General features: G+C 38.2%; 1 long non-coding RNA gene across 2 annotated transcripts in view; it reads left to right on the top strand.

Annotated features, from left to right (window-relative positions):
- LOC121506067 overlaps nucleotides 1-21,108 on the top strand; it is a 354,205-nt gene that overhangs the window by 1,122 nt on the left and 331,975 nt on the right. For both annotated transcript variants that reach the window (XR_005991607.1, XR_005991606.1), the window contains exon 2: nucleotides 8,402-8,472. This is a non-coding gene — a long non-coding RNA (uncharacterized LOC121506067). The remainder of the gene's footprint in view (nucleotides 1-8,401; nucleotides 8,473-21,108) is intronic.

Raw genomic sequence — 21,108 nt, 5'->3', positions numbered from 1 at the left:
AATGTCAAACTGATCTGGTAAAGTCTAGAGTGTGCCTGTAAAAGATGTTTAACCCTTTAACTCAGTGGTTCTTAAATGCTGTGGCATGTGCCTTGGGAATCTGGCTGGACCCCTGAAAAACCCAGAGAACGGACCCTCCCCAGCTGTGATTTATTGATGAGTATGTGTGTTGGGTCAGTAGCCTTGGTGCTAGCATCCTGGCTAACAGTTACCTTATTTGGCTAGCTATTATTGAGTTGAAATTGGTGTTGAAATGATCATTATTCATACAACTTTTAACCATTTTAACCAATTTTTCTACCCATTTTGCAACTAATTTTGTCAACTTAAACCATTTTTTGCCGCTTTTTTGCAAATTTGCAACTTTTTAAAATACTTTTGATATATTTTTCTGCTACTTTTTTGGAACTTTTTGCCACATTTAACCAGTTTTGCTACCCTTTGCCTACTATTGGACATTTTTTGCCAGTTTTTTCATTATTTTTTACCGTGTTTTAGCAACTTTAACCCTTTTTTTGCCACTTTTCTGCCATTGTAACCTATTTTGTCACCTTTTTGACACTTTAAACCCATTTTTGCCACCTTCTTGCTAATTTTCACTCACTTTGCCTTAGTTTGGCCACTTTTGGCCTAATTTTGCCCATTTTTTAATCACTTTTAAACCATTTTAACCACCTTTTCAAAACATTTAGTTAACCCTTTTGGCCACTTGTAAGATAAGATATTCCTTTATTAGTCCCACAAGGGGAAATTCCAACCTATTTGTAACCCATTTTTATCACCTTTTTGATGCTTTCAACATGTTTTGCCACTATTAACCCACTTTTTGGCCCCGTATGCCGATTGTTAACCACTTTTGACTTTGTCTCGCCACTTTTTACCCAATTTTGCCATGTTTTATCATCACTTTAACTAATTCTTGCCACTTTTCAGGCACCTTTTGCCCACTTTTGCCACCCCCAGTTGTCTGGGCCCCAGAAACCTCTCCTCTTTATCCCCCTTATGGGCCACCTTGACTGTTATATTATTTGATAAGTCCATTTTGTATTTACATGAATATGGTGTGCCTTGAGATTTTGGCTGAACTTTAGTTGTGCCTTGGACAAAAAATGTTTGAAAATCACTGCTTTAATTGATTTTATAAATCCATCATTAACTGTATAAATGGGGTTTTTGACAAAAGATTTCTATAAAGTAACACCAATTACATAAGAACAATATGTGACTGCATAACAATTCACCCGCTCCTAGTCAGTATTTATTAGAGCAGAGTTACCCAACCCTGCGCAACCAAAAAGCAAAATTGTTGAAAAATGCATTCGCAAGAGTCGCAATCTAAGTGGTGAAAAGGGTTGAAGTGGCAATAGAAATGAGTTAAAGGTGGAAAAAATGGTTTAAAAGCAGCACAAATGTGCCAAAAAATGACTTTAAATAGGTGAAAAGTGGCATAAAATGACGAAAAATAGGAAAGAGGTCCAACAGTTGTTAAAATTTAGAAAAAAAATAAGCAACAAAGAGTGACTGAAAAGGGCAAAAAGCAGCAAAGTTTGGCAAAATGGAAGAAAAGGTGGCAATAGGCTTTTTAAAATGGTGAGGAGTGGCATAAAATGGCAAAATAGGGTCAAAAAATTGCAATCAAGCAGAAATAAAGTGTCAAAGAATGGCATAAATTGGATAAATGTTGCAAAAATGAGAGAAAAGTGACAAGGAGAACTGGCAAAAATGGAGTCAATGTACTAAAAATGTGTCGCAATAGTTAAAAGCAGGATAAAATGGGTAAAAGTGGCAAAAAAAGGTGGAAAGAATGGGTAATAATCAGCAAAAACGTGACAAAAAATGATTATAGATAGGGAAAAACTGGCAAAAAATGGCGAAAAGGGGCAAAAAAAAAATGCAAAAAGTAGGAAAGAGGGGGAACAATTGTTAAAATCTAACAAAAATTAGGAAACAATGAGTGACTGAAATGGGAAACAAGCAGCAAAGAGTGGCAAAATGGAAGAAAAGGTGGCAATAGGCTTTTTAAATTGGCAAGGAGTGGCATAAAATGGCAAAAAAGGGTCAAAAAATTGCAATCAAGCGGGACTAAAGTGTCGAAAAAGGGCAAAAATCAGATAAAAGTTGCAAAAATGAGAGAAAAGTGACAATGAGAAGTGGCAAAAATGGAGTCAGTGTAGTAAAAATGTGTCACAGTGGTTAAAAGCAGGATAAAATGGGTAAAAATGAGAAAAATGGGCAAAAATGGGTGGAAAGAAGCAAAAAAGGTAGAAAAAATGATTAAAAAGCAGCAATGAGTTGCAAAAATGGGACAGAAGTGGAAAAAAGCACAAAGCAGGATAAAAGTGGCAACAAATGGGCCAAAAGTGACTAAAAGAAGATTAAAAATGTCTTTATTTCTTTATTTTAATTCATTAAAAGTAGCAAAAAGTAGAGAAAAGGGGGAAAAATACAAATAAGGGCAATGGAAATAAACAAAAAAATAAAGCTTAACAATTGAAGCCTACTGTAGAAGTGTGGGAAACAAACTCCTAAATGTGACTTGCAATGGATAATTTCTGAGGTCAAAGTTTCCCTTTTAAGGTTTTCTGGGGTAATAAATATTTCAAAATAAGACCTGACTCCCAAATCATCACAAAAGAGCCACGCATTAAGTTTGACTGAAGTAGAGGTTTTTTTTTTTTTTTATTACAATCCTTTTTTAGTTGGAAAACTTGAGCATGTTTTATTGTAGTGTCAGGATGATGAGGACACTTGGAGAAAAATGATGTCTCAGAGTTTTCTGTTTGTGTCTGACTCACCATCCCTCTCACTGTACATTTATCTCCGTTCTTAAATACTGAGGAGCATCAACACATTTAGGATTTAAGCCCTCTTCATTCTGCATGTGGTCTCCTCTCCATGCCTCTCTGGCTCTCCATTTCCTCTCTCCATCTCTGAATAATGACTTAAATGAATCTATTAGCGGCCTGGCCTCTGCGCAGCATTAACTGAAATGCCAGTCTCCATAGGAAAGCAATGCATTCTAATGCAGGTCGAACGCTTGAGAGGGTGCAAAGAAGAGATTTTACAGGATTTATTTGTTCTGAGATCTATTCTGTTACTAGCAGGGTTGGAAACCCAAACCCTGACCCTGACCCTGACCCTGACTAGCTCATCTTAGCTCTGCTTCCTCCGTCTTACACTTCCTCAAATCTCACTCCATAAATCTATTTTCTTCTGCTAATCTGATGCCAGGCTGCAGTGGCAGCGAACTAACCCAGACAACCCAGACATCCCGCTCCCCAGTGACGTCTCCAGCTCCTCCCAGAGGATTCGGAAGCATTCCCAGGCCAGATGGAGGATCAGATCCCTCCAGAGAGTTCTGAGTCTGCCCCTAGGTCGACTTCTTCTGTTTGTCTATTCTCTCTTTTGTTGCAGTTTTCTTTCAAGTTTAATGCCGGCACAGAGAATGGTTGCTTTGTTTGTCAAGGCCTAGTACAGTGTTACTCAACCCTGCCAAACCAAAGAGCCAGACTGTTAAAAAAAACACATATCTTTGCAAGAGCCGCCATCTCAGTGGTGAAAACTGGCAATAAAAGGTTAAGATGGCAATAAAAATAAGTCAGAGGTGGCAAAAAGTAGCAAAAAACAGGCAGAAAAGGCAAAAAAGAGCAAAAAAAAAAAAAAAAAAAAAGAGCCAACAATGGTCAAGAGGCAAAAATAGGCAAAAAGGGGCAAAAGTGGGCAAAAGGGGAGAAAAAGGGCAAAAACAGTCACAAAAATAGGCAAAAGTGGGCAAAAAGTAGCAAAAACAAGCAAGAAAGAGGCAAAAGAAAATGGCAAAAAATGGGCAAAACTGGGCATAGCATGGCTATCATGGTCAAAAGTGGCAAAAACAGGCAAAAAGTGGCAAAACAGGCAGAAAAAGTAGCAATTATGGACAAAACTGGGCACAACATGGCAAATATGGTCAAAAGTGGCAACAAACAGGCAAAAATGTGGCAAAAATGGGCATAAAAAGGGCCAAAAATGGTCAAGGGGCAAAAAAATGGCAAAAATAGGCAAAAAGGGGCAAAAGTTGGCAGAAAACAGGCAAAAAAGTAGGAAGAATGGGCAAAACTGGATACAACGTGGCAAGTATGGTCAAAAGGGGCAAAAAAGGGCCAAAATTTATCAAGGGGCAAAAAAGTGGCAAAAAGTGGGCAAAAAACAGCATAAACAGCCAAAAAAGTAGCAAAAATGTGCAAAAGTGGGCAAAGAAAAGGGCCAAAAATAGTCAAGGGGCAAAAAAGTGGAAAAAGTAGGTCAAAGGGCAAAAAAAAAAAAAAAAGGGGGGGGGGGGGGCCAACATGGTCAAGGGGCAAAATAGACATAAATTGACAATATTGGGGTGAAAATTGTCAAAATGTGGAAAAAAGTGGCAAAAAGGAGAAAAAAATGAAATTAAATGAAAAATGAAATATTACAGGTGGCAAAAAGGTCATTGATCAAAAAGTGACTAAAATTGGCAAAAAGCAGCAAAAAGGTGGGAAAAATGGGCAAAAGGCGACTTAAATGACCAAAAAGTGGCAAAAAAAGGGGAAATAAAATTGCAAATTGTAAAAAGCAGGGTATACGTGGCAAAAATTGGGAAAAAAAGTATCAAAAAGAAGTGGCAAATGGGAATAAAAGCAACAAAAATTGATTAAAATTAGAAACAAAATGGAAAAAGGGGGCAACAAATTGCAAATATGGGCGATGGAAATACACAGACAAAGAATAAAATGAAAGCCTAATGTAGAAGTGTGAAAACAAACTGATTAATGTGACAGGCCATGGATCATTTCTGAGGTCAAAGTTTCCCTTTTTTTAAGGTTTTTTGGGGGAATAATATTTCAGATAAAGACGTAAAAGAGCCACATGTGGCTCCAGAGCCATGCCTTGAGTACCACTGGCCTACAGGGACCAGGCTAGGGTCGGTAGAATCAGTCGCCACCTGGAGCCGTATAGTAGGGTAGGTAATGGAGCTCCCTGTCCGGCCTTTATGAGATCGACTAACCTTAGGATGTCCCGGCTTTTTGCCCCCCTTAAGTCCACATAGCAGGGTTGATGGACCCATGAGAGGCCATGTGGTTTGGCAGGTGGCATCAGCCTCGTTGCTACCTGGACCTTCCATGTTTGGAGCCATGCTGCTGTGCTTGGTTAGCAGTTATCCACCAGCAAACATGGGTATAATTGGGAATAGTGCTCATCAAGTATCATGTTTTCTTTAATGAACTTAAAAGACTGCTATGCTCTCAGAGTGATGAGCAAACTGTGCTCTTGTTAGGCGTGCCTTCAAAAGTGCACTGGCCCGATATGAAGCGTGCCGATCGCTGTCAAAGGGATTGATTGAAATCAGTAGAGCGGCATCAAAGTTTGCTGCTGTTTAATGGCAAACCTTTTGATCAAGAGGATGTTGTAACTGACTGCTGCTGAGTGGTTGCTTTGTTCACGTCCCTGCCTGGCTTCTTGATGTCTTCTTTTTTTTTTAGACTAGCAGTGATGCACACACAGATTTCTTTATTTCCTTCAGTCGCTGATCCCTCTGCAGCCACGAAAAAAAAGTGCTTTCAAGTGCACAGCGAGGCTGTTTTTCACCTTTTATCTTTGGGAAGTCTTGCAGTGTTTGTAATTACAGATTTATGCTTCAGTCACAACACTGTTCACGTATTCAGAGGTTGAGCTAAAGTCTGTCTGTGCCTGACACCATTGTAGCCTCTGAAACAAGCAGAGAGAGGAGTGACTCCTGCTGTGGCCTTTTAATTTCATTTACATTTCAGTGCATCAATCACAAGGTTTCTCAATGTTGTAGTAAAAGCAGATGCTTTATCTTCATATTTAACAGTTTATTTAAAGTTAATGTCATCAACAGCTGGTGTCATTTGGCTGCTGCCACTCTGCTCAGTGTTAACTTCAGTGATTGATCCTGGCAGCTTTCTTATCATCATCATTTATGTGACACTAATAGTCCAGTTATATCATTTTGGCCATACTGGTGGATGCAAATGTGATCAAATTTTACTATGCATTGCATAAAACCCCTTGGATGTTTTACCCCTTTATTGAATTAATAATTCTGTGATTGCATAAAAATTCAGCCTACTATTACACCATGAAGTCAAAGGAACACTTCACATAACTCTGAGAAACGACTACTGATAAGTTAAAGTCAGGGGATGGATACAGTGAAGAAAGTGGCACAAAATGGGTTAGAAGTTGCAAAAATGTGAAAAAAATGTGTTTTCAGGTTGTTAAACATTTTCACAAGTGGGCTGACTGATGCAATAAAGAGGTGATGATGGGTCAGAAGTGGTAAATATGGGTTAAGAGTGGAAAATAAGTAGCAGAAACATTAACAAGTTGCAAAAACTGGCAACAAGGATTCAAGGGATTTCGCAAAATGTGGGATAAATGGGTTAAAGTTTGAAAAAGAGGTTGAAAGTGGTTAAAAAGTGTCATAAATGGGCTAGCAGGCAACATAGTGATGGAAATAGGTTTATAGAGGAGAATAAGTAGCATAACTGATTTGAAAAGTTCTTAAAATTGATAGAGATTTAGCAAAATGTGGTTAAAATGAGTTAAAAGTTGCAAAAAAAGGGCAAAAAAGAGGTTAAAAGGTGTCAGAGATTGGCTAACCTGATGCAATAAAGTAGGGAAATTGTGTCAAATGTTGCAAAAAACTGTTAAAGTGGCAGAAATGGGTTAAGAGTGGAAAATTAGTTGCAGAACTGGCTTAAAAGTTGCAAAAACTGGCAACAAAGATTTGAGAGATTGAGCAAACTGTGGGAAAAATGGGTTAAAGTTTGACATCAAGGTTAAAATTGTTAAACACTGCCATAAATGGGCTAACAGAGGCAATAAAGTGCTGGAGATAGGTTTATAGTGGAAAATAAAAAGCATAACTGGCTTAAAAAGTTCTGGAAACTGTTCCAGAGATTCAGTGAAATGTGGTTAGAAGTGGGTCAAAAGCTGCAAAAATGGGCTAAAAGACGTTTAAAGTGTTTAAACATTTTTACAAGTGGGTTAACTGATGCAATTAAGTGGTGAAATTGGGTCAGAAGTGGTAAATATGGGTTAAGAGTGGAAAATAAGTAGCAGAAAAGTAAAAGAGTTGCAACAACTGGCAAAAAAATTAAAGAGATTTCGCAGAATGTGGGATAAATGGGTTAACATTTGAAAAAGAGGTTGAAAGTGGTTAAAAAGTGTCAGAGATTGGCTAACTGATGCAATAAAGTGTGGGGATTGTGTCAAAAGTCATAAAGAAACATTAAAAAAGTAGCAGAAATGGGTTGAGAGTGGAAAATTAGTTGCAGAACTGGCTTAAAAGTTGCAAAAACCGGCAACAAAGATTTGAGAGATTGAGCAATCAAGGTTTAAAATCAAGGTTAAAAGTGGTTAAACTGTCAGAAATTGACTAACAGAGGCAATAAAGTGAAAGTAAGTGGTGAAAATGGGTCAAAAGTGGTAAATAGGGGTAAAAAGTGGAAAATAAGTAGCAGAAAAGTAAGATAGTTGCAAAAATTGGCAAAAAAAGATTCAAGAGATTTGGCAAAATGTGGGCGAAATGGGTTAAAATTTGCATAATGAGGTTAAAATTGGTTAAAAAGTGTCATAAATTTGCTAACTGATGAAATAGAGTGTGGAAATAGGTTTATAGAGGAAAATAAAAAGCATAACTGGCTTAAAAAGTTCTGGAAACTGTTCCAGAGATTCAGTGAAATGTGGTTAGAAGTGGGTCAAAAGTTGCAAAAATGGGCTAAAAGACATTTAAAGTGTTTAAACATTTTTACAAGTGGGTTAACTGATGCACTAAAGCGGTGGAAATGGGTGAGAAGTGGTAAATATGGGTTAAGAGTGGAAAATAGGTAGCAGAAAAGTTAAAAAGTTGCAAAAACTGGCAACAAAGATTCAAAAGATTTTGCAAAATGTGGGATAAATGGGTTAAAGTTTGAAAAAGAGGTTGAAAGTGGTTAAAAAGTGTCATAAATGGGCTAGCAGGCAACATAGTGATGGAAATAGGTTTATAGAGGAGAATAAGTAGCATAACTGATTTGAAAAGTTCTTAAAACTGTTACAGATTTAGCAACATGTGGTTAAAATGAGTTAAAAGTTGCAAAAAAGGGCAAAAAAAGAGGTTAAAAAGTGTCATAAAATGGGTTAACTAAGTGGTGGGAATTGGTCAAAAATGGAAAATAAAAATGGTAGAAATAGCCATCGTCACTGTGAAGCATGGTGGTGGCAGCATCATGCTGTGGGGATGCTTCTCAGCAGCATTGTTACATCAGAACCAGCAGAGACAGTGCAATAGCTGCCATGTTTTAAATCGTTTAAGCTTGCATTGCATTGGTTATTTTTCTGAGTTGTTAATTTTTCAGTCTTCATTGTTTTTTCTGTTTTTTTTTAGGAAGTTTTCGGTGTGAAACAGGAAATTCCACAAGTCTGCCTCGGAAGAATGGATCGCTGAGCATTACAAAGGTAAGAAAATACACTTTTGTTTTGTGATTTTGTCAAAACCCTCAAAAACAGACGTCTCTACCGTTACAGCAGAAATGTGTGAAAACATAGTGCAATGACAAAATATTTGAAATGTGTCCGAGCAGCAGCATCCAAGGCTAACGTCACCATTCCAGTGCCGTTCATCAGGAGCTCTAAGTTTGAGCCTTTAGCTCCAAAACAGGGAAGTTCGTCCACCACTAGATGCACAGGTAGAATTGCTCCAGATTCTTTTAGATGATTTGGTTCACATTTCTCCACACAAACCCATGAAGTGAACATTTCAGTCTGAATAATGTACTTATTGTGAAAAAGCGCTAGTAGTCCCAACCTAATTATACTTTCAAATAAGAACAAAAACAGCAGCTCCAACTCTGTTGTGGAAGTTGGATGTGAACAAGCTTTTGCAGCACTTTCATCCTCTGATAGGGTCAGACAGGTCTTGAATGTTACATTCCAGTAATTTTACACACAAACACACTTAGAGCAGCCGTGCTTCAGGGTCTTTGGAGGAAAGAACAAAGAGATGTACACAGAGTGTGGTTCTGCAGTTGTCATCCCATTTTTCAGAGACACTTTAAACAATCAATGGCGTCCCTGGAGTCATCCATATTCTCCATATCCGTGTTCGCAAGACATAAAACATCAATTATTATGTCCAATTTTATTCAGGAGTCAAGACCAACGAGTAGGGCATACAAATGAGGCCTGGATACTCCGAAAGGGTCACGCACACACCCTCCTCTCACACCGTCCTCCCCTTCTTTGCATCTCGCACACAAACACGTTAAACCGCACGCACACTCACCCCCAAAAGCAATCTTTTTTTTTTAAAGGGGAAAGTGGGGGGCGTGAAGCGCGGCTCGCTAGCTAACGTACATAATGAAAAGTGCAAGCTCTGTCATTTTCTGCAGATAAAAGTGTTCTGATGAGAGCCGGAGACAATAGCAGCGCATTAATCTCCTTGACGTGCCGAGCTCTGGCTTTAAAACACTCACTTCTCCCCCACTCCGAGGACCTCGATCTATCTGAAGCCCTCCTCTCTGGAACCACTTTAGGAGCTCACGTACACACCGCAGAGAAGAATGCACACTTTCAAACGTTACACACTGGAAACGGTCGTACATTTACACACAATCTGCAGGTTCGAAACCTTTATATCCCGCCATGTGAGCATGACACATGCCTGTTGTAGAGGTTTACCATGCAGGTGGTTGGGGGAACTCTCCAGGTCTTGGTTTGCAAACTAAAAGGGAAGATTCAAAATAAATGCAAGAGTCAAAATACATGGGCTTTAAAGATTTCTTTTCATTGTTATCTAGTTTTAATGGGAGACAAACAGGGGTGTGTCTCAAAGGCCTGCTAGGGGGGAAGGGCCCGGCTTAGATTGGCCAAACTTAAAGGGATAATTCAACATTTTGGCAAATTCACCCATTGCCATAACCCCTATAGTCTTAGTAATAGGTTTGTTACCTTTAGTTGTCAGTGCAAGCTATTTTTAGATCGGCGCATGATTATGAATAATCATGGAACATTACAAGATGGAGATGTTTTAAAGTTAAATGGAAAGCCGGAACTACACTCCAGACATGGCTGCTGCACTGTGTCACTCCGCCCAGTGGTTTACTCAAGAAATAGTTCCGAGTATTTGCGTCATGTGTCGTAATGTTACATAATTATACGTTATTATTTCATAGCGTGGTGAATGTGCAGGTCACAACTTGTCCACGAGAGCGTTTTGGAGTTGTTGGATTGTGTATTTGATGAGGTCGATGAGGGAAAGCCGGAATACCGTCTGCTTACATTGAGTTGGCACAGCAGGTCCGAACTCGGCTGCGGGGATCTAAAAACAGTTTGCACCGACAACTGAAGGAAACGAACCTATTACGAAGACTATAGGAATTATGGCAATGGGTGAATTTGCCAAAATGTTGGAGTATCCCTTTAAATCGGCCATTTCCTTTCACAGAGACATTTAACAGATGTCGAGATGTCTGGGATAAAGTATTCTGGATTTGCTTTAAAATCTACCATGAGAACATGAAAAAAGAAATATGTCTCATATAATTTTTTGCTACTTAAATATTATTAGTTATTCATTACATTTTCTAAATTAATGAAATTTTTTTATTTTATTTTATTTTATTACTAAGGTGAAATTATTGATTCTCTTCTGAATATATTTTGGAGTTTTTTTAAATTTTCTTTTTCTTTATTGATTTGTTTTATTAGTTTCTGTTTTTTATTTGTATTTAGTGTCATTGTTTTTGATTTTTATTTCAACTTTAAATTTAACAATCCAAATATTTATTTTATTCTAATTTGTGTATTTTTAGTTTAAAAAATATTGAATCATATCTACGTAATTTTCATTTGAATTTGCATTTATTATTTTTATTATATCAATTTCATTAAGTTTATTTTATTGAACTATTAGAAATTTATATTCTTATTTTTCATTATATATTTAATTCTTTTTAGGGTTAGGGTTTTTCTTTTGAATAGATTTAATAAATGAAAGCAATATACCAGGATCATTTGAATTTGTATTTTTTTAATATTTTATTTTGTTTATTTTATTGAATATTTGAAATTTATATACTTTTTTCTTTTGTTGTCATATTTATCTATAGATATATATCTATCTATATATAGATATATATCTATAGATGTATCTATAGATATATAGATATATATATCTATATTTATCTATATCTATAGATATATATATCTATATATCTATAGATATATCTATATCTATATATATCTATATCTATAGATATATCTATATATCTATAGATATAGATAGATAGATATAATTTTCATTTTATTTGTGTAGTTCTCATTTGATTTACTAAATGCACATGCAAAATAAATGCAAACAAAATACCAATAATTATTTGAATTATAAATCGTTTATATCAACTTTATTAAGTTTATTTTATTGAAATATTTGAAATTTATAACCATATTTTTCCATTTTTTTGTCATATATATATATTTTTTTATTTTCATTTTTTCTTTAGTTGTTGTTTTTAATAGATTTCATAAAAGCACAAGAAAAATATATGCAAGCAAAAAACAAGTATAATTTGAATTTGTATTTATTATTTTTCATATCAATTTTATTGAGTTGATTTTATTTTAATTTTTTGAAATATATCTTCTTATTTTTGTGTGTATATATATATATATATATATATATATATATATATATATATTCATTTTCGTTGTTTGTTTTTTTTTAGTTCTTATTTTTCTTCTTAATAGATTCCATAAATGCACATGCAAAATACTGTATATGCAAGCAAAATACCAAGGATCATGTTCACTGCATTGTAAGAGCAGCTTGAATTGATTTAAATATGTGTTTATCTCACTAAATAAACTTTTTCTTTTTCCCCGTGAGTTTTACAGCGTACATTTTGGTCTAATAAATTACCAGGGCTGCAGCATATCCTTCCTTTTTATTTGAATTATTTGTAATCACAATGGTAAAATTGAGAATATTCATCAATATGATAATAACATGGCCCTCTTGGTTAACAAAATTGTCCATCCCTGTTTGAGAATATATATTAAACAACTGATATTTAACTGTTAGCTTAGCATGAAGTAAATCCTGTTTGAGTGTGGAGTAGTATGAACGTGCTGCATAACTGCTTGGTGTAACGAGAATATGCCTAAAATAATCAAACATGAGATAAATAAAATCCTTTCATATCAGGCCTCGATAAATGTGTTACCGCTTAAAAAATGATACAGAACCAAGGTTATGCATTGCCTTTTTCTTTAGTTTTAGCCTCTCCTGTCTGTGATTTCATCTTCACCTCTTTAAAACACACGCACGCACACATTCACACTGACTATCAGCCCGTGCCACTTGTTTGCACTGATGTAATCGTTTAGCATTTCACTGAGCTTTAACTTCTTCTGGCTCTCAGTGTCACCGATGCTCTAGATTAGGTCTCCATTCCTGACTGTAATGATGAAAACATCCCTGCTCTCCAGCTGATGGCTTCCTCATGGATGATGGTGTGATACGATCATGTTGTTCTATCAAACCATTTCAAAATTACACAAAAGACATCGACTTTGTTCTCCTTTTGTTTTCTGACCTTCACCGTATCTCCACTGCTGCACCAATAAAACGAGTGTATGAGTGTCCTTTATATTTCTGTGGCTTTCCTTCTATTGGTCCATGTTAAACAGGGCAGATTCATCTCCATATAGCAGCGTGGCATATGCAGTGTTTGAGAGCGAGCGTATCTCATTCTGCAAAGCTAACAATCATAATCTAAATATCAGGCTATACACTAACTGTTGTCAGTCTACTTCCCTCTCTATTGCTTTTTAATCTCCTGTTGCCAGGTGATGTATGGCTCACAGAAGGCAAATACCATTTTGAAGGACTGTGTGAATTGTTTGGTGCACACTCGTGATGTCTCTGGGTTTCATTGTGCATAATGAAAGCAGCTCAGATTGGCTGAGCCGTAAAGATCGCTGATGTTTGTGCTGATGCTCTTCCTTTTGATCTTTGAGAGCGATTTGATCCGAGGTGGTGACAAGCACAAGATCTTGATATAATATCTCTTCAGCCGCTCCTCGTCTTTTCTTCTCCCCTTCCTCTGAAGTTTAAACGGCTCTGCACGCTCTGGTCATTTTTGCTGCTTGTTCAGCAGCGCCCTGATTTGCATTCCTACCTCACGGCAGCACACTAACGCTAAAGTCCTCAGCTAAAGCCTTGCTAAGGGGCTTCTAAGTGGTTGTTGATCAAAGAAGGTTACTCCATCTCTGCTTTTACAGTATTAGGGGAAATGGAGCAGAGATTTATGCTCAAGTTCTCTGAGAAATCTTCAGTGCAGGGTCTGGAAACTGGCCCTAGCAACAGCTGAAGCAATAAAAGTTGCCTGTAGCAGATGGATCAATAAGGCACACCCATTGCAAAAGAGAGCAAAATTATTAATCTTGGCTGTTACAAAGCTCTTATCTTTCTTGTTAATCTCCACTCCAAGTGGCTTTTTAGTTTAGAACAGTGGAATGGCAGAAGGCAGGAAGGCTGCAGATTAGTTTCCTGATTTGTTGCTTAATTTAAAGCAGAGGAATCTCACTTTTTGGAAACTATGTCTCAGTTCTGTTGTCGTGCTGGTCTAGGTGACTGAGAGGTCTGACTTTACATCAAAGGAAGTGCTCGAAGGCCACTTTTACACAGAACTAATCAACTGACAATGGAATCCCATTTCATACCAAAAAAACCCTGCATTGACAGGGCAAGATTAATATCCCGATCAGAGTTGTCATAGTAACTCTGTGACTGTTGAGTGGTCATCATGGTAACTCTGTGACTGTAAAGTCCTCAGCTAACTCTGTGCTAAGGGCTTCTAAGTGGTTGTTGATCAAAGTAAGGTTACTCCATCTCTCTGCTTTTACAGTCATTAGGAAATGGAGCAGAGATTTATGCTCAAGTTCTCTGAGAAATCTTCAGTGCTGAGTGGTCTGAAACTGGCCTAGCAACAGCTGAGCAATAGTAACTCTGTGACTGCTGAGTGGTCGTCATAGTAACTCTGTTGCAAAGTGAGTCGTCATAGTAACTCTGTGACTGCTGGCGTCGCCATAGTAACTCTGTGATGCTTTGCTGAGTAACTCGTCCATAGTAACTCTTTGACTGTTGAGTGATTGTCATAGTAACTCTGTGACTGCTGAGTGGTCGTCAGAGTAACTCTGTGACTGCTGAGTGGTCGCCATAGTACCTCTGTGACTGCTGAGTGGTCGTCATAGTACCTCTGTGACTGCTGAGTGGTCGTCATAGTAACTCTGTGACTGTTGAGTGGTCATCATGGTAACTCTGTGACTGTTGAGTGGTCGTCATAGTAACTCTGTGACCGCTGAGTGGTCGTCATGGTAACTCTGTGACTGTTGAGTGGTCGTCATAGTAACTCTGTGACCGCTGAGTGATCGTCATAGTAACTCTGTGACTGTTGAGTGGTCATCATAGTAACTCTGTGACCGCTGAGTGATCGTCATAGTAACTCTATGACCGCTGAGTGGTCGTCAAAGTAACTCTGTGACTGCTGAGTGGTCATCTTAGTACCTCTGTGACTGCTGAGTGGTCGTCGCTGAGTGGTCGTCTTAGTACCTCTGTGACTGCTGAGTGGTCGTCATAGTAACTCTGTGACCGCTGAGTGGTCGTCATAGTAACTCTGTGACTGCTGAGTGGTCGTCAGAGTAACTCTGTGACTGCTGAGTGGTCGTCATAGTAACTCTGTGACTGTTGAGTGATTGTCATAGTAACTCTGTGACTGCTGAGTGGTCGTCAGAGTAACTCTGTGACTGCTGAGTGGTCGCCATAGTACCTCTGTGACTGCTGAGTGGTCGTCATAGTACCTCTGTGACTGCTGAGTGGTCGTCAGAGTAACTCTGTGACTGTTGAGTGGTCGTCATAGTAATACTGTGACTGCTGAGTGGTCATCATAGTAACTCTGTGACTGCTGAGTGGTTGTCATGGTAACTCTGTGACTGCTAATTGGTCATCATAGTACCTCTGTGACTGCTGAGTGGTCGCCATAGTAACACTGTGACTGTTGAGCTGTCGTCATGGTAACTGTGTAACTGCTGATTGGTCATCAGAATACAGAAGTAGAAGTTTGGTGCAGGTAGCATAACTGTAAGGGACTGTTTTTTAGGGTTTGAGCTCAGCCTCTAATTTCCAGTGAGACAATCTTAATTTTTCTGTGGGAATTTCAAAATCTTGTGGATAGCCTTCCAAGAAAGAGTTGCGACCCCTTAAAAGTACATATATTGGATTCAATGTTTATTACAGTCCCTGTTAGTATTATGGTCAGGTGCCCAGATACTTTTGTCCATAAAGTACTGTAATAACGGTAAACCTAGGGCTTTAAAGCGCTTGTCCACAAACCAGCTGGTTAAATATCATTGTAGGGTTTGAATAGTATGTGTATCCCGTTTATGATCCCCTTATATTGTACAAAGAATCATACAAAATATGGGATATAAAAGAACGTGTCAAACATAATGACAAATATGGTTTAAAATGACCTTTCCAGGCTTCCAGGTAGCAGTTCTACCTTTCCTGATATATTCCCTTAACAACATGTGCACTGCTGACCCCCCTGTGTTTCTGTGTGGCTTGTGAGGCAGAGGGGAGTTCATAGGAAACTCCTAATGTGGCCTCTGACAAGTGCCTCCAACCTCACTAACGATGACAGAGGAACTTCCCACACAATCAGCCACTGCATCAGTCTCCTGAGGAGAGCGGGAAGGAGGAAGGGGGGGGGGGGGCACGAGGTAGAGAGGGAGAAAAAGAGACTGTTTGTGCAGGCTGGAGGCGTGAGTGAGGCAGTTAGTTGGCTCAAGTTTGTGTTTGTTGTTGGTGTGTCAAATAAATAAAGACTGAAAGTGGTAGTGTGTAAGATTTAGTGGCATCTAGCCGTGAGGTTGCAGAATGCAACCAGCTGACAACCCAACAGTCATGATCCCCTTCAGAGCATGTAGGAGAGCCCTCGTTGGCTGTGGAAAAAAAAGGAAAAGGAGCATTTTTGGAGCTATATTGATGTTTGTCTGTTCTGGGCTGCTGTAGAATTATGGCTCTGTAACATCCAGAGGAAATAGATGAGACCTGCTCCATCTGTAGCTCCAGCAGATTCTGGGGCTCTGGGAAAAACTAAATACTTATGTTTTTTTTTATTTTTTTATTTTTTTCTTCCTGCATGTATACACCAAGGCACATATATCAAGAATATGATATCTAATCTATACAGATAAATCAGTGTTTTTTGTTTGTTTGTTTGTTTTGTTTTGTTTTTCCCAAAAAATTGCACTCATTAAAAATAGTTTTAATTTTTTATTTATTTTTTGATGGTAGTTTGCAAGGACTAAAAATGTTAACATCAGGACAAATGATGCAAGGTAGAAGATAAATGCAGCAAGAAAAAATTTCTGCAACTACAAAACATTATGCATAAGACCAAAAAAATGAAAAGTGCATCATTTTCATTTGCTATGTATACATATAAATGTGTGTCCATTGCTGAATTTTGGACATTTGAACATGATTGAATTGGCACTGTTATCAAATTTGTCAGTTGTTTTCCTAATGTAAAACACCAAAGCAGATGTATGTTTGCTCAAGTATCCAGTGTTAATGTTTGCTGCTATTTAATATCTAGTCACAGTCTTCAGATTAGATATTTTAATCTGGGTTTAGTCAATTTAATGTTTTCTTTAAGCCTTATTGTAAAATTAGTATACAGTAGACCCAGTATGGTTGTAACCAGAGTTTCCATTCGCTTGTATTTACTGGTTTTTGCCCAGATAAGTAAATAGTGATTTGTTGTATATTTTATACCCATTGCATGGATGTATTTCACATTCATCTGGGGAAGCTCCCGTAGAAGGCGTTTGGGAAGGACGGGACTAAAAAAAAATCTTTGGAAGGTGATTGGAGGAACGTTCTGCCAGTCAGAGCGGCAGGACACAATGGCGCTGTATGCATGTACTTGTGGGCTGACAGGCTACCGCCGCTGTAGTTTCATAGCAGAGCTTTCTGGCAAATCAAAATCCATGCCAAAACATCTTCTCTGCAAATACAAGCTTTAGTGTGGCTCTTCACTCCTGTTTTAATGAAGAAGTGTTTTCCAGTGCTGACATACGTCACTGTGGCTACGTCAAGGCTAATCTCTCCACTCGCAATCATTGTACACAACCACTCATACAGCAACTCTCTCTCTCCACATAACACTCAAACTCATGCTGAAGCAGGTCAGCAGAAGAGTAAAAACATTTTCTCCATTATGAAAAGCTTTTTAGTGTTATTTCATACAGTGAAGTAGTCCAGTTCCTTTTTATTCAGTTATTTTTGGGCTTTTTGTGCCTTTATTGATGGAGAAGGACAGTGGATAGAGTCAGAAACAGGGACACGGCCACAGCCTGAGTTTGAACCCGGACCGCCTGTGTACATGAGGTGCGCCTTAAACCACTTGGCCACAAGGTGGTCCAGTTCTGTAAAACTGCTATGCTATAGGAACATTCAAGCTAATTGCCATGGCAGTAGGCATTGCAAGCGGCTTTCAGTACAAATAAACCCCACCCACAGCTACCGCCTTAAATGGAGCTGATTGGTCCGAACCATGTTTGGTGTGGCCAAATGTTGAGGATTGGAGCTTTTCTAGATGGATTTGTGTGATGTTAGACAAAGAGCCATTCACCCTACCAGTCCACGTAGCCGATCCCTGTAGCTGGGTGTTCATGCTCGGGACATCCTGGCTAGTCAGCAGCAGTGTCAGAAGAGCCATCAACGTGAGTAGGACTGGACTAGACTGGACTATCCACAGTAGACTGTTGTCTTTCTACGCCGTGGGTTCTCAAACTTTTTGGGGCCAGGGGCCCCTTACAGGGCATAAAATTTTCCAAAGAGCCCACATAACCCTCACGCTGATTAAACATCTGTTAACTCCATTTGTACTCCTAGATGCTGTATTTTAAACGTCTTTAATCTAAATACAAGCCTTTGTCCAGTTGACTGGGGTTGACTGCGATCTTTTAAGCAGTCAAATAAGAAGCCCTCTGTGCTTTTTCTTGTGCTTTTTTTTATGCGTGACAAGTAATAAAATTACGTGTTATCTCACAATCATATGAGTTTTTACTGGCCCAAAGCTGAATTATGTGGGAGTGATTGGTTTAGCAAGGTTGTTTTATGGCGACGTTGTTCCTGTCTGTATTTATTTGACTTTTAATTACATGGCATTACTTTAATAATTTACTTTGAATTATTTTGCAGACCCCCAAGCTGGGGCTCGTGGACCCCCAGGGGTCCCCGGACCCCAGTTTGAGAACCACTGTTCTGCGGGACTACTCCAAAGAAACTCGATGTTTGGATTTAACTGTTTTAGTAGAGGTTACAGTCGAGATCATCAGTCTATGACAGGGGTCATCAAGTATATTTGCACAAGGGCCAGATTTAGTTTTGACAGAGTCTCTGGGGGCCGGACTTCCAAATAAAGAAAAATTAAATCAATATTTTGTTCTGATTAACATATTATTTTATTAGTATTTGTATTTTCTTTCGAATCACAGGACATTTTTAGGCATTACCAGTGAGATCTATATTTATCTATAATGCCGTATAAGGAGACAGGCATGGATCGGCTGGAAAGAATGGTCCCTCAACAATTATGATTTAGCACCAATATGAACTCATGTTTCACTCTTTTCACTACTTCACTGCTTCAAGCTGCCATTTCTGCAACATTTTGTGTCAGTTTTAACCCATTTTTGATACTTTTTGCTATTTTTTATCACTCTTTAACCCACTTTCCCGCCTTTTCACTGCTTTGCCATTGGCAGTTTTTGCACCATGTATCCACTTTTAACACATTTTTGATACTTTTTGCCCTTTTTGCCTCTGTCCCCTCATATTTATCATTCTTTAACTCCTTTAAACCATTTTACTTGCGTGTCTTACCCCTCCTTCATCCATTTTTGCCCCTTTTTTCCTTTTATACTAATGTTTTGCCATATTTTAACCTCTTTTCATCACTTTTCCTGCAGGTATTGTCCCTTTGTGCCACTCCACAACCCATTTGGATGCTTATTGCCCATTTTCAGCACTTTATCCATCCATTTTTGCCAGTTTAACACATTTTTGATACTTCTTGCCCTTTTTTGTTGCCTCTTTAACCCAACTGTTTAACTCCTTTAAACCACTTATCTTGTTGTAGCCCTCCTTTATCAATTTTTGCCACTTTTTATTACTTTTTTCCACCATTTTTGCCACTTTTAACCCATTTTTAATATACTTTTTGCCCCTTTTTCCTTAAAGACTAATGGTTTGCCACATTTTAACCTCTCTTCACCACTTTTCCTGCAATTTTTTTTTTCCCCTTTGTGCCACTCCACAACCCATTTGGACACTTATCGCACATTTTTGCTACTCTCTAACCCATTTTCACCACTTTATCTGGCCATTTTTGCAATTTTTAACACATTTTGTTAATATTTACTGATAATGGCAAGTGAATTTCTGTGAAAACAGATCAAATGTTAGTCATTCTAAAACTATTTCAATATTAATTATTGGGGTGGATTGAACAGCTGCAGACATTTAAAGCCAAAAGATACTCTTGAAACCACAACATCTTCTTTCCTCCTTTTCTGAATTTAATGATCTTATGGGGGCCGGACAGGAAGCTTTGGGGGGCCTGATTTGGCCCCCGGGCTGCCAGTTGATGATCAGTGGTCTGTGAGGCCTAATATGGGTCAGCTGACAGTAAGACTCACTTTTTAGTTGTAATGTGGAGTTTTAAGGGAAGGTGGCGTCTAGCTAACGTAGCACTGGTTGTGTTTTTGTTGTTTGGATGATGTGTTTGTGTTTTCAGTGGAGGATGGTTTTGGGCTGTGGTAAGCTCTAAGTTATGCCGCTAATGTGATGCTAAGTGTTGTTGTTGCTGAGGTGCCTTTCTGCAGTCATTTCCGAGGACGGTGATGAATAATATGTGACAAGTAAGCTATTAACAATTACTCGGGTTTACGTCAGGCTCAATCTTTGCAAGTTGCCTAAAGATTCCAATAAAGTTATAATTACCAAATGCTAATAGTGTTATAAGAGGATAGTTGTAACACTTTAAGTCACATTTGACCACATATGGAATATGGCATGTTCTTAATAAGTTAAAATTTAAGCTTTTTTAATAAATGCCAGGCTTGGGCAAGCTCTGCAAGCTTTACTTTCTAATTCATTCTCCTTGACAGCTCATGCCAGCTTGGTTACATTCACACATTTTAACCTCTATCTCTTTAGCGAAAGCTTGGAAGTTCTCTCCCTTAACTTTAAACATTTATTTGAAGAAGATGCATAGGAAATAGGCAGAGACAATTCCTCCCCTTTTCTCTGCAAGATAAAAGATTCAAGCCTAAATTCCAGGCACATGCATTTGTCAAAGCGGAGTAATAAATTCAAATAAAAAGCACATTGCATACCTTTATAAGTAGAAATAAATTGCTGACGGATGGTAAAGGAAATACTTTGAAAATTGTCTTGAAATTCCCCACTTTTAAAGAGGCTTCTGAGAGTTGCATACCTGCACTTTTATTTATTAAAGCTCTTATTTTTTGCTGTCGTTGCAGGAGTTTAGGGAGATGCGTATATATGCAGCCACCTAAAACAAGCCTGTAGCATTCGCCGCACATCTAACATCACTTCCCATCATGGAGAAGAGCAGTTTTCCAATTTTAAAGGCACAATTTCCCAGTAGGATTCTGACATTTCAAAGCACAACAATACAAAGCTTTTCATGTATAAAAATGGAAATGTAATGTAAAAAAAAAAAACCCTTCAATAAACCCATTTTTATTACATTCAACTTAGACAAATCCACCGGGAGCCAGAATCAGTGTTACAACCAGCATCACATGACAGTGAATAATATGCCCGCGAGCCTCTGACGACTGTTGGCAGCAAAACCAGAAAGTTTGTTTTCACTCGTCTTCAGCTGTCAGCTCGCATTTCTAAATCAATCTGTGATGCCGCTTGGTACGCAGCCTATTGCTGTTTCATAACAGGCTTGTCGTTGCTTAGTCAGACTCCCTCTTTTTCCTCTCTGC

This window comes from Cheilinus undulatus, linkage group 24, assembly GCF_018320785.1.
Source record: "Cheilinus undulatus linkage group 24, ASM1832078v1, whole genome shotgun sequence".
In the NCBI taxonomy this organism is placed as follows: Eukaryota; Metazoa; Chordata; class Actinopteri; order Labriformes; family Labridae; genus Cheilinus; species Cheilinus undulatus.
The sequence above is the reverse complement of the archived record's forward strand: the minus strand, read 5'-3'. Positions and strand labels throughout refer to the sequence as shown.